The 12015-nt window shown below is 32.8% G+C and overlaps 1 pseudogene across 1 annotated transcript; it reads right to left on the minus strand.

The window, feature by feature from the left end:
- Window positions 1-10644: 10644 nt before the first annotated feature.
- Window positions 10645-11596, minus strand: LOC306664731 (protein SET-like; annotated as a pseudogene). Its single transcript has 2 exons — window positions 11131-11596; window positions 10645-11044 (listed from the first exon to the last, which is right to left on the minus strand). The product of its transcript is annotated as a protein SET-like (transcript).
- Between the last annotated feature and the right edge of the window lie 419 nt (window positions 11597-12015).

Genomic DNA, 12015 nt, shown 5'->3' on the forward strand with positions numbered 1-12015 from the left:
ATTTCTATCTACAAAAAGACATGGAGGAGACTGAAATATATATTACTAAGTGAAAGAAACTAATAGGAAAAGGCTTATAATATGTGGTTGCAATTATAAGGAAATTTTGAAAAGATAAAATTAAAGAGAGAGTAAAGTGTTCAGCATTTTCCAGGAATTTAGAACTAGATGGGAGAAGGAATGAAGAGGTTCAGCACAGAGGACACTTAAGGCAGTGAAAATCGTTCCTATACTGCAATGTGGATATGTGTCATGGAATATTTGTCCAAAACCATAGAATATACAACACCCTGGCCAGCCTAATGTCAAATATGTACTTTGGGTGATAACAGTGTGTGAATGCAGTTTCCTCAGTTAAAAGAAGCATCACTCTGGTAGAAAATTTTGATCATGGTAGAAGATTCATGGCAAGGTTTATATGAACAATCTCTGTGCCTTCTACTTCATCTTGTTTTGAGCCTAAAAGTATTCTAAAGGCTTTCAAATAATCATAGAGATGTTATAATCATAGAGATGTTGAACATTTTTTCATATGTTTGTTGATTGATTTATCTCCTCTTCTGTGAAGTGTCTGTTTGGTTCTTTAGCCCATTTACTGATTGGGTTACTTGTTTTTTTGGTCTTAAGTTTTTTGAGTTCATTATATATCCTGGAGATTAATGCTCTGAGATGCCTGTAGTAAAGATTTTCTACCATTCTGTAGGTTCTTACTTCATGTTATTGTTTCCTTTGCTGAAAAGCTTTTTAGTTTGAATTCATTCCATTTATTGATTTTTGATTTTACTTCTTGCGCTAAATGAGTCATGTTAAGGATGTCAGGTCCGAAGCTGACATGGTGAAGATTTGGGACTACTTTTTCTTCTATTAGGCATAAGGTCTCTGTTCTAGTGCCTAGTCTTTGATTCACTTTGAATTGAGTTTTGTGCAGGGTGAGAGACCGGGGTTTAATTTCATTTTGTTACATATGGATTTCCAGTTCTCCCAGCACAATTTGTTTAAGAGGCTATCTTTACTCCAATGAATGTTTTTGGTGCCTTTGTCCAGTATGAGATAACTCTATTTATGTGGGTTTGTCTCTGTGTCCTCTTTTCTGTACATTAGTCTATATCTGTTTTGGTGCCAATACCATGCTGTTTTTATTACTGTGGCTCTGTAGTGTAGTTTGAAATCTGCTATTGTGATGCCTCCTGCTTCACTTTTCTTGGTAAGAATTGCTTTGGCTACTCTGGGTCTCTTATTTTTCAAAATGAATTTCATGATTTTTTTCCTATTTCTATGAAGAATGTCATTGCAATTTTAATAGGAATTGCATTAAATTTGTATAACACTTTTGGTAGTATGGCCATTTTGACAATATTAATTCTGCCTATCTAGACAATATTATTCTGCCTATGGGAGATCTTTCCACTTTCTAAGTTCTTAGTTTCTTTCTTTAGTGTTCTAGTTTTCATTGCACAGGTCTTTCAAGTCTTTTGTTAGATTGATTCTCAAGTTTTTTTTTTTTTTTTTTTTTTTGAGGTTATGTATTTTTTTTGAGGTTATTTTTGAGGTTTTTTTTTTTTAGGTTATTCTAATATCTCTTTTGGTAGATTCATCACTGACATGTAAGAATGTGTTTGATTTTTGGGTGTTGATTTTACATCCTGCTACTTTCTGAATTCAACATCTCTAGCAATTAGAGAAATGCAAATTGAAACTATTCAAAGATTTCATCTCACTCCAGTCAGAATGGTAATTATCAAGATTACAAATAAACATAAATGTTGGCAAAGATGTGGGGGGGGAAGTATACTCACACATTGCTGGTGGAACTGCAAATTGGTGCAACCACTATGGAAATCAGTATGGAGATTCCTCAGAAAACTTGGAATGGAACCTCCATTTGATCCAACTATCTCTGTCCTCAGTTGTATAGAACTTAAAATCAGCAAATACAGTGAAGCAGCCACAACAATGTTTATAGTAGCTCAACTAAAAATAGCTAAACTATGGAACAAACCTTGGTGCCCTTCAGCAGATGAATGGATAAAGAAAATGTGATATATATACACAATGGAGCATTACTCAGCCTTAAGGAAAAATAAAATTATGGCACTTGCTTGTAAATGGAAGGAGCGGGAGAATATCATGCTAAGTGAAATAAGCCAATCACCAAAATACCAAAGGTTGAATGTTTTCTCTGATATGCAGATGCTAATTCACAATTAGGTGAGGGCTAGGGAAGAATAGAGGTACTTTGGACTAAGCAGAGGGGAGTGAAGTTAGGGAAGGGAGTACGAAGGTACAAAGGACAGTAGAATGAATCAGACATTATTACCCTATGTGCATATACGTCTTTGTGACTGGCATGTTTCTACAGAATGTACAATCTGAAGGATGAGAAGTTATACTCCATTTATGTATGAAATGTTGAAATGCATTCTACTCTCATGTTTAACTAATTATAACAAATTTTTAAAATTATAAAAAATCATAGAAAAAGTCTTGCTATTGTGTGTGTGTGTGTGTGTGTTCATGTATGTGTGCATGTCCTGGAGGGAGAAGGTAAAGAGATAGAATGTAGAGGGAAAAGGGAGAGAGTGAGGGGAGAAAGAATGACAAATAGAAATGTGGATAGTGTACCTTTGAAATATATCTGCTAGCCACTTCAATCCACTTCAATATTTAATATATTCTCTTTAAAAATATTCTTTTGACTCATGATACAGCACCAGGACATGCCTTGACATACTCACAAAAGCACGGAACTCGACCTAGTCCGATTCAGCTCCCAGCACTTCCCCTTGTCCCCTGTTCTCCTCCCTTTCCTCCACCAATCCCTCTTCAATCCATTTACAGTCTGCTTTTTGCCACTATTCCACATCCACGTACGCACATAGGAAAGTTCATTCAGATTCATTCCATTCTTCTTCCCTTTTCCTGTTGCTTCTTCCTCCTCCCAATCCCTTTCCTCTACTGATCTTTCCTCTATTTTGATGAAATTTCCTTTCACTTCTTTATTTTTTCTTTTTCTTTCTTTATTTTTTTTTAATGCCCCCCCTTTATTTTGGATTAGCTTCCACATAATCAGAGAGAAAAACATATAAACTTTGTCTTTCTGGGACTGTGTTATTTCACTTAGCATGATAGTCTCCAGTTCCTACCATTTACTGACAAATGCCATAATATCATTTGTTTTTATGACTGAGTAATACTCCATTGTGCATATATACCATAGTTTCTTTATCCTTTCATCTGTTGAACGGGACTTAAGTTTCTTCCATACCTTGGTTATTGCTCTCTTCAAAATGGCAATTATTAAGAAGACAAATAATGATAAATGTTGGCAAGGATGTGGGGGAAAAGGTACACTCAAACATTTTTGGTGGACTGCCAATTGGTTCAACCACTTGGAAAGCAGTATGGAGATTCCTCAAAAAATTAGGACTGGGAATATCATATTGTCCAGTGATACCACTCCTCAGTCTATACCCAAAGGATTGAAAATCAGCATATTAGGCACATCAATGCTTAATACATTTACTTTTAAATCAGTTGTATTATTCTTCAGCAGAAAATGTGCCTTACACACAGTAGGAGATCAAGTGAGTTGAAATTAGATGCTTTTGATGTGACTTTGTTCAGATTTCCTGCTGGGGAATTTCAAAATGTGTTCATATATTACTGGTTTAATTCACTGTAGTTGGGATTTTATTTTTATTTTCCAAAGTGACAATATTATATTTGCATATTTTCTCTTCCCACATAAACATGAGGCTCCTCTGAATAAGCATTTCATGTTAAATTGAATTTTCTGAAGGATGTTGGAATTCACTAAGTAAAATAACAAGAAAAAAAGAAAATATTATCCACATTGTACTTATGCAAGAGGCACCAGTAGCATTTTGTGTTGTTAAATATTTGATGAATCAATTAAAATTTGTTTATTCTGAAGAGTTCAATAGTATAAAAAAATAAGAATTCATTCCACAGTGTCAGAAAAACTGAGTGTAAGTTTCAGTTGCACATTTTACTAGATCTGAGGATTTAACATAATAAAACAAATTCTCTAAACCTCACATCTAAAATCTTCCAAACTAAATGTTAATATCAACCTGATATAGGAGTTGGGAATGTAGCTCAGTGATAGAATGCTTGCCTAGCATGTGCAAGACCATGGGTTCAATTCCTAGTGCTCTTAGAATAATAATAATAATTATTATTATTATTATTACCTGATAAAATTTCAATAAATAAGTTTTAAATAATTATATAGAGAGCTAGGTACATCATGCTAAGAGATGTACCTTTGACATTAGCTGAAAATAATTTTAAAGATATTTATATTTAAGGTAATTATTTTTCTCCATATTAATGCAAATGCAAATTCAAAGCTTCCAATATTTTATAAAAACAATATTTTATTAAAAAGAATTTGAAAAGAAATCTATAATATGTTAATTTTATAACCATGTGTTTTAAATAAATATGTGCACTGAACAAAATATGGAAGTTCGTTATTCTACACCTCTTATTATCACACAAAATTTCCAATTAAAAGATGACACCTGTTAATTTTTGCCTTTGCCATCAGCTCCTTCTGTGAAACATCTACGAGACTGCTATGAAGACATGTGATCTAATAATAATGATTTTTAAACTATAGGGTCAAGAAACATTTCATTCTAGAAATTTGGCATATCAACTTCTTATTTCTAATAGAAATGCATTATAAGAAAGCTCTATAGGAAACTTTATTTCTAATAGAACTCATCATGATAACATTGTGAGAAACTTTCTGTTTGTAACGGAATGGATTACAAGAAAGTGTAAGGTAACTGATGCCAATTTGGAACCAAACAAATCGAATGAGACATTCCGGACACTCAAGGTTTAAGTAAAATTGTAGTACACAATGTCAGACCAATAAATAACTGCACAGTATTAATATAGATGTTTGAAGGAGAAAGTTGAGTTTCACAACTTATTTCTTTGGAATTAGATGAATTAAAGGGATGATACACAAAATACTGCATAAAAGATATATCTCATTGATAGGGATGGAAAGATGGATACAGAAAACATCATTAGTCTTCTAAATATGGTGATGGGTACACAGGTACTCTTTAATAGTTTTTCCTTAATAATAAGTGAAATGATAGATTATTCCCCAAACCTATTTCTACAATAGATAACTTTATAAAACACAAGAATAACTGATTTATAAAATATAAGAAAATTTGAGTAATTTTCTTGAGGAATTAAACATATTCCTGCAGAAAGAGAAAACTTGCTTTGAAAACAGAAGAAACAACTTGAAAAATTTAATAACTCATTATAGATAAAATAATTAGAAAAGTATCATTTTCTGATTTCCTCTTTATTAACAATAACTTTTTAAAAATCCTGAACATTACTCATGTTCAATGCTATAGAAAATTTGGGGAAACAGATTTGAGAACAGTATACCTTTAGTTACGTCTGAGTGAATTTTCCATAAATAGAGCTCCATGAGCTCACATTCGCTCTTGATTTAATAGGGAGAGCTATTATTTCAACATTAATTTATAGATAGTAGTTCACTCAGTTAAAATGTTTTCTGCATGAATTGTACTTTTCCAATATTACTAAATAACATCAGGTAGAAAATATAAATGTTAAAAGGTCAAAAGTGGCTTCATAATTGGTGGGATTGCTACACAGCTAAGAAACATCTGGGGACATTATTCAGTAGGATGAGTCCCAGAATAAATTAGTGGATTAACAAGGGATATGGTTATTCAGGGAATTGCATAAAACGATAATGAAATGCTTGGGAAGTTTTAATGATTAAATTTTCCCCAAGGAAAACTTCTACTGAACGATCATTAAAAGTGTTCTCTAACATCTCTTACATTTTAAAAAATTATTTCCTCCTGGTGATTCAAATGTGAATAATAGTGTTTCTAAAAGTGCATGTTATATACCTAAAAGAAAGATTGCAGTAGTTATACCTGAAAAGACATAGGTGGCATTTCAAGGTTCCTTGAAAGAACAACCCTTTTCTGAATTATAGCACATGCCACCTTATACTCTCATATTGGTTAAACCTAACACTTAATGAGTATGTAGTGTGCTTCATAAATTTTCTTAGATGGTCATATTCTTTAATTTCTGTAATAATTGTCTTGTATTCATAATTCACAAAAGACACTGAGGCTCAGCAGTATTGAGTGTATATGTGTGTCTTTGTAGCCAAAATGGGTTTGAGCCAAGATAGTAACTGACTCTTAACATCAGGTATGTTTCATGTGCTGAATGGTCTCTAGAATGCCAAGGCATTTTTCCACTTAGAGAAAAGATAGAACATTAACATATGCAAGATTATATTTGACTTTTATGCTGTGCATTATAACTAATAAAACTGCTTACATTTTATATTATTTTCTGTCACACTGTTACCACTTAACCTGAGAAGAATACACTCATTTATATTCCAAGGGCAGTTTGAGATTTGAATTAAACATAAGTGTACACAAGAAAGGCATCCCATGACGGTTTCCAGGAAGTCAGCTTCTAAGCACTTATTGACTAATATATTTTCTTTGCAGACAAATGATCAACTAAAATGCACTGTGTTCTCAATGGGAAGTAACTGAGCAGAGTGCACCCCACCTAGTATTTGCTCCTGCAGCAACTTATCACATGTTATCATTTCATTTTCTGAACCTTAATTTTAAATCTTGTGTAATGAGTCAATTGATTATCTAATCTATATGACTCTTTTCAACCTTAAAGAAATTTAAAAGGAGCAAAATAATTATAGAACTCTGAGTACTAAGATCACAATCCTCAGGTTTCCCTGTCTCAATTAATCCAGTCATTTGAAAAGTTTTAGTTATTTATTTAGCAAGCCACCATGACTGGAGGGGGTGACACTGCTGTGGTATCTTGGAAATCAGGTGATTTTGTGGGTCTGCACTTCCTTCCTTCATGTGTATAAGTTTGCTGTGAGTTCTTTTTTCAAAGCATTTAATGCCACCTAAATGTGATCACTTGTCCCTATATTCACAGTTGTTATTTTAAACCAAGCCTACATGATTGCAAACAGGTCTGTCAACTGTTCCCTGTTGTCATTCTTGATCTATTTGGGTGAACTTTTTCATAAAGCAACACATGAGTACCAACTTATCCTCTGAGACTCAAACCACTAGACATTTCGTTGCAAAGCAAAGTTCACCTTTTAACAACATCTGCTTTCCTAAATCATCCCCTCTACTGCCTTTGTTCTCCTGACTCAGGTAAAACAGTGTCCACCAAGCTGGCACCAATCACTCTTTTTACCCCATGTTTCAGATGGTAGCCTCCTATTATCTTTTATGTCTCAGCTCTGAGAAATTCCTTCCATTTTAAACATCTGTCTAAAATTTCACAATTGTTTACCCCCTGTAATTATCACATTTCATTTAATCAACATATAATTACTGAAGCATATTATTACTTTTTTCAATATCTTTCTTTCTAGCATATTGTATACTCCATGAGAACAAAGATCATATCTTATTCAATTTTGAATTCCAAATGTGTATATTAAATATACATTGAATCTTAAGATATAGAGAATAAGTCAGAGAATTTGGGAGGTTAATAAAGAGTTCAGAGTCAAAAAATATATCTAGAGAAATATACATATATACAGCAACAAATCCCACCATTATGTATAACTATAATGTACCCATTAAAAATATGAAAAGAAAAAATACATCTAAAGACCCTTGTGACACTTGAAACAATTGGCATTGTCTTGATTAATGCACACACTCATATTCATGAGTAATGTCTATGCGGTATATATTTTTGATTTACACAGTTTCTTCCCATTTTTAATACTATGTTACCATGTAAATCCACATATTAAAATGCTCTTAAAAAGATAAAATCTTATTAGGGTTAAATTTTATAAGAAAGTTTAAAACTCAAGATGATGATCTTGTTCTTTTTTTTTTTTTAATAATTATTACTGAGTTGGTAAAGCAGAGAAGGGGATGGGTTGTAGCTCAGGGGCAGAACACTGTCCTAGTATGGGTAGGGCCCTGGGTTCAACCACCTAGCAACAACAACAGCACCCATAACAGAGATAAAGCAGTGAAAAATTCATATTCCTCAATAATGCTACAACTGTTTTCATTATTAGATAAAATTCTTAAGCATTTACTCTTACCTTTGCTTACTATTAAATGAAATTTTTTGATAAGAAATTGTCTAGCTTCCAGGGTTTTACACATCATAGCAGTTTATTTGCTGATCCAAGGTGATTTAGACTTTTTGTAACTATATTTCTTGCTGTAAAATAAAATATTAAAACTTGACTTGTGAGTTGCTAAGATTCTTTAGAAACACTCCCTTAAGAGAATGAGTTCTTCATAGAATGTTGTTTGAAAAGATGAATAGTTTTGCTAGAACATAGAAATCTTTGCTGTGATATATTTTTGTTTTGTTGTATTATAGTGATGTTTTTCTTCCAACAATCATTATTTGGAATATTAGTCAAAATGATTCAAAAACTGTGCTGAAATAAAAGCAGAAAGAAAAATAGCAAATTAACAATGATAAAGTTCCAAAAGCAGAAACTAAAAGTAGTCAAAGGGGAAATATTAACTAAAGTTGATAAAAGAAAACAAAATATATTGGCAAAATAATGTCACTTTAAGATATCAGAGTAAAATGAAAGACAGATAGGTTTGAATTTAATGACTGCTTAGTGACCTATATGATATAGATTGATTTTCTGAGTTTAACTTTTAATAGAAAATGATCCATATTCCAAAAGAAGAATAAAGTCTAAGTTAAAGAAAACTTTACTCAAAAAACCTTCCCAAGATTTTCCCATTGAACCAGCTATAAAATTTCTTACAAAATATTTTACCTTATAAGACAGGAAGAAAATAATAGATTATTTTTGAGACATTTAATTATCATTAATGATAGATTAAACTTTATAAATCAAAAACTATTAATGAAATTTTGTGTTAATTTAAAACACCTTTAGATATTTTGGATTCATCTATTGCTTGTAATATTCTAAGTCACCAGGTAAGATACCATCATTAAATACAATAGAACTATAATTTTAATTCCCTCTGCTTTAAAAATTATTTCTATTAGTGGTATAATTGTAAAATACATGGTTTCAGAAAACTGAGTAGGCACTATCAACATTTTAAATATTGGTTATTATAATTTTTAAAAAAACATGAAAATAATCTATTTGTTTAGAAATAGCTTGTTTTCTTGTCCATTATCCATAAACTTTTCACTACTAAAAGTCAATTTTAACATTTTTTTTCCTGAATCTCCATGTATTATAGGATCTTATCTATCAAACACATTAGATGTATTAACATGAAATTCCTTTGTGGTATCAAAATAAATTTAAGCCATGTATCTCAGTTTTTAATCATTAAAAAGAATCAGTATAGTCATATTTTGTGTAAAAGCAAAGATAGGTTTTTATTAACTCAAGTCACCTTATTTTCATTAATCATGCACAAATTCATTTTAACAATTATGGGCATCTAATTAGGATTTAACAAGTTTTCTGATAATCCTACATTTGATCAATCTGTATAATGATATTCATAAACTAAAGAAAAAAATAAACCTTTTTTGTGTATACATTTAGTTTTATTGTAACAAAGCAACTTGTACACTTTTAACATTTAAAACTAAGCCACATCTTTTCTTTCCAATGAAAACAAAAAGAAAATTTGAAAATAAACAAAATTACAATATAGAATGTCAATTCTAAATAAGATCCTACAGGTTCTGCTGATTTTCCTGAGTGGCAGGGCTCAAATCATGATTAGGAGAGAATTTATTAAAAATATTTTTAGTTACAGATGGATACAGTATCGTATTTGGTTTATTTTTAGTTTTATGGAGTGCTGGGGATGGAACCCAGTGCCTCACTCATGCTAGGTAGGCTCTCTACTATTGAGTCACAATCTAGCCCCAAAGAATTTTATTTTTTTAAGTGTCATCTTGAACTGCAAGGATGTCTGTTAAACATCACAATTAAACATGCCAAAGGAGAAGCCATGTTATCATAATGTTCACTTAACCCACCCAAACATCTCAAGCCCACACTTTGCTGACCTTCTGTAACCCCATTTTTTTTTTTCCCTCTTTTTAAACAAGAAAGAGTAAACAGATGTATGTTGGTAAATGCTGAGGATCCATATTCATAGAGAGACAGGGTAATCTTGGAGCCCAGCATTCAGAGAAAAGAGGGGAAAAGCTCGAGTTCTATGCCTTACTACACAGGGGCCTGGCACCCTTCAGTTTTCAACAGAGTGAAAGGAGCAGAAGGATTTCCATTTTTCCCACAGAGCACGGTGGTGTTGATCCCAAATTTTTAATTTTTTTTTTTTGTTTTGTTTTGAGACAGGAAGTGATAAAAATGAATTTAGAACAGAAGGTTTAGAGATTCATTTTCCATTGTATTCTGCTCAAGGTATTTTCCCCCAAAATAATCTGAGGACCATGGTTTCAGAAAAGAGACCTCAATAACAGGGAGACTGAGTACAAGGAAGGGTGGGTGAAAGACTGCAACTTGCTCCCTGGGACTGAATTTTAATAAAGGAAGGAAGGAAGGAAGGGAGGAGGTTGGACTCCATCAGTGCTCAATTAATCATCTTCTCCTTCATCCTCCTTGACTCCTCCCCTTCATCATCATCTTATTCTTCACCTTCATCCCCATCCCCTTCATCGATATCTTCCAGTTCTTCTTCTTTATCATCTTCATCTCTTCTTCTTCTTTGCCTTCTTCATCATTTATATCAGGAACCAAGTAGTACTGTAATGGATTTGGCCAAATATCATCTTTGATGAACTCTCCTAAATCATGTGCACCGGCAGCAGCATGGTCAGTACACCAGGTACAGAAACTCTTTGGTTCTTCAGTCTGCCTCTTCCTGCTGGCTTTATTTTGCATTTGACTTGAACGTTTCATCAAACCCTTTCCAGATTTCTTTTTGATGTCAGTGGACTTTGAAGATGGATCACTAATTTCATTCAGATGAAATTTCTTGGAGAGAAATTTAATTTTTTGGGGGGTGGGGCGGTGCTGGGGATTGAACCCAGGCCCTTGTGCTTACAAGGCAAGCACTCTACCGACTGAGCTATCTCCCCAGCCTTGAGAAATTTAATTTTAATGTAAGGATTTTCATCAAAATAAAAATCTATTCTGTAACCTGATCTTCAAATTCTGTCTCTTCAGCTCTGGTCAGATAATACAGTGCCCTTCCATCTTCCTCCCCAAGCAGTGCAGACCCTTGTGGATCATTGAAAAATGTTGTTACCCCCAAATTTGGGATTAGGGTGATTAATTCTGAGCACTTCTGAATAAATGGTTGGTGGAATTTGTTATATTTTTGTTCTACTTTCAATATCTCCTCGATGGTTTGTTCATTAAGTCTGTCTATTTCATTTTGTACTTCAATATATTCAATTGCTGCTTCTTGTTCTTTTTCACCCTCTGGCAAACCCAGAGAGGGCAATGAATCTGCCTGCCTTTGGTCAGGAGGCAGTTTGGTTTCATTTTTTGAGACTGGAGTGAAAATAGGTGTTTGGGGGCCATCGTATGAGGGAAGTCAGGGAGCAGATCCATGGATCCCAGCTCAACAGGGAGAAGCAGAGAAAGAGACAGAAAAAAAAAAAAAAACAACTTTTAAATGTCTTATTAAAAAGTAAGTGATCATGAAGCAAAATTTGTTCAATATAAGACATAAAATACATTCATAAAAGAAATTATATGCCCAAACTCAATTTAGGGGAAAAAACTTGCCTCTTTATTTGTAAATCCTTCAATCTAATTACTTTCCTTATCCTAGTCTCCACCCTTCCTACTCAGAGATAAACTTTTTCCATACTTTTTTTATGTGTCTCAAATATATAAGCATCTATAGATAGTGTAACTTTGTTTTTCATGTTGTAAAATAGTTACTAATAACATTTTTGGTATATTTACCTGAAACTATAAATTTATGCTAAAATTGT

The sequence above is a fragment of the Sciurus vulgaris genome (assembly GCF_902686455.1).
Source record: "Sciurus vulgaris genome assembly, chromosome: 6".
Classification (NCBI taxonomy): Eukaryota; Metazoa; Chordata; class Mammalia; order Rodentia; family Sciuridae; genus Sciurus; species Sciurus vulgaris.